This window comes from Mastomys coucha, unplaced genomic scaffold (genome assembly GCF_008632895.1).
Source record: "Mastomys coucha isolate ucsf_1 unplaced genomic scaffold, UCSF_Mcou_1 pScaffold16, whole genome shotgun sequence".
Classification (NCBI taxonomy): domain Eukaryota; kingdom Metazoa; phylum Chordata; class Mammalia; order Rodentia; family Muridae; genus Mastomys; species Mastomys coucha.
The window spans coordinates 92145567-92148377 of record NW_022196898.1 but is presented as its reverse complement, the minus strand read 5'-3'; positions in this window follow the sequence as shown (position 1 = coordinate 92148377).

Genomic DNA, 2811 nt, shown 5'->3' with positions numbered 1-2811 from the left:
TCTCAGTTACTCACAGTGACAGTCACCACTCGAGCAAGAAGTCCCACCGTGCCCCCAGTCATCGCCACAGCTCACATGAGTCAGAGCACAGCCCAGTACCCTAGCCGGATGATTGTGTACGCACGGGTCAGCCAAGGGTTTTTGCCTGTTCTGGGAGCCAATGTCACAGCCATCATAGAACCTGAAAATGGAAGTCAAGTCACCCTGGAGCTCTGGGACAACGGGGCAGGTAATGGGAGCTTGTATAAACACCATGAATTTAAATTCTCCTCTAGGATTCTATGAGTTAGAAGTCAATGCTTTTTTAAAATACTTATGAACCTATTTTAGTAAGACTGTCTTTAAAATGTCTTACTTGGTAATCTTGACAAAGTAAACATAGACAAAAGTACATCTATTTTGAATAAAGTCTGTTTATCAATTTCATGGTTCCCATGGAACCTGAGGGACAATTGTTCCATTTTCACTAATGTTAGGACTTTGCATATGACTTTTGTGTCTAAATATATTTTCTTTGTTCTCGTAAGCTTCTTTTTTATTATTCATTGTATATATTTATAGGCGTTCCATAGGAGTATATTACAGATTTAACCACACTTACCCTCCTGCACCTCCTTCTCTCTCTCTCCCTCTATCCCTCCTCTCTTCCCATTCTCTCTCTCTCTCTCTCTCTCTCTCTCTCTCTCTCTCTCTCTCTCTTTTTCTCTCTCTCATCTCTCTCTCTATCTCTCTCCCTCCCTCTCTCCCCACCTCTCTCTCCCTCTCCTCCAACCAATCCTTCATTTTTCTGGTCTAACTTCTATCTTCAGATATAATTTTATTTATCTATATAATTTTCAATAGGTACACATGAGAAAAAGCATGTGGGTTTAATGCTAGGTCCTGTATCCGATTCCACCGGTGAGCTAACATGCTCATGTGGCAGCACCTTGCTACTTTGTTACTGTGGTTCTATCAGCACCCCTCTACTTTGTTACTACTGTGCTTCTGTAGTGTAACTCCCAGACATGGTGATACCGCCAGCATTGTTTGCTTTATTCAGGATGAATTTGGCTATTCTCAGGCTCTTGTGCTCCCAAGTGGATTGTACGCTTTTTTCTATACCTGTAAAGAATGTCATTAAACCTTTTATTGGGCTTGAATGAGTCTGCAGATCGCTCTGGGCTCTGAGGCCATTTCACAGTGCTAGTCCTGTGACGTAGGCACAGAAAGCCTTTCCACCACGTGGTGTTCTTTGCCATTTCCTTCCTCAGAGGCTTACATTTTTCACTGAAGAAGTCTTTCATGTCCTGGATTAAGGTTACTCCTGGAGAATTTTTAAGGTCTTATAAATAGTATAGTTTCCCGCTTTCTTTGTTACCATGCTCATTACTGGTGTATGTGAAAGGACGGACTTTTTAATCAGTAATAATCTCATGTCAGATAAGCTTCATTGGTTATACAATACTCTCATCACACAAAAGTTGGCTAGTAATATTTTATACGTTGGTTTTATATCTTGCTTCTTTGTTGAATGTCTTTGTCTGATTTGGGTTTTTTTTTTTTTTAGATAAGGTTCTATTGTGAAATAAAAATAACTGCTAATGCTAATTAAATAGCTACTACAAATTATGTTATCTAAAACAACAGCATTAGCATGTAGTCAAGCCAGGCTTTGTACCAAAAGAGTATGATATAGTGTTTAAACTGTGCTACATACTCTCTGACAAAGTCTTATCACCAATGCACACACACAGTATCAGTTTTCATTTTAACTTCCTATGTGACTAATCACTGTGCTTCATTGTCAAGGTGCTGATACTGTTAAAAATGATGGCATCTACACAAGATATTTTACAGATTACCACGGAAATGGTAGATACAGCTTAAAGGTCCATGTCCAGGCAAGAGAAAACAAAGCCAGACTAAGCTTAAGACAAAAGAACAAGGCTTTATATATACCCGGCTACGTCGAAAATGGTAAGTAGAATTAAAATAGATATGAGTTAGCTGCAGACAGACAGACAGACAGACAGACAGACAGACAGATAGATAGATAGATAGATAGATAGATAGATAGATCAAACATGGTATAGAGTAACAGCCACCCAAGTATATGATTATGGAGTCATCCTTGTGATTTAAAACAATATTCATGTCAATGGACCCAGCATAAATGACATTTCCACATATTTTCTTACCATCTTCTTCAGTTTGTTTCATTTCCAATGAAAACTACGTTTCCTGACCTCGTGGAACAAACCCTGTGGTAAATGCTAAAGCTGAATAAAACACAATTATTGTTGCCACAGAACTCAGATGAAGGTGGTAGGTAAAGCAGGGTCAAAAATTAGTTTTAGCTATATTTAGGCTGGTTTCTCCTTCCTTCAGTCACTGCTCCATAGTTAGTCTCTGCAACTCCTTCCGTGGGTATTTGGTTCCCCCTTTTAAGAAGCAGGTCTCAACCACCAACCAAGGACTGCACATGGATGGGTCTGATTGTTCTGGCAGCATGTGTTTAGTAGAGGATTGCAAATTCAATCATCAATAGGAGGAGAAAACCTCGGCCCTGTGAAGGTTCTGTGCCCCAGTGTAGGGGAATGCCAGGGCCAGAAAGTGGGAGAGGGCAGGGTGGCAGGCATGGGGACAGGGGAGGCAACAGGGGTTTGTTCTTGTTGTTTTTGTTTGTTTGTTTGTTTGTTTTTTGGAGAGGAAACTGGAAAAGGAGAAATTTACATGTAAATAAAGAAAATATCTAAAAAAGAAAAAAAATTAGTTTTAACTTACCACATTTCAAAATGATATTTAAGCAAGCTCTTCTCCCCCTTATTA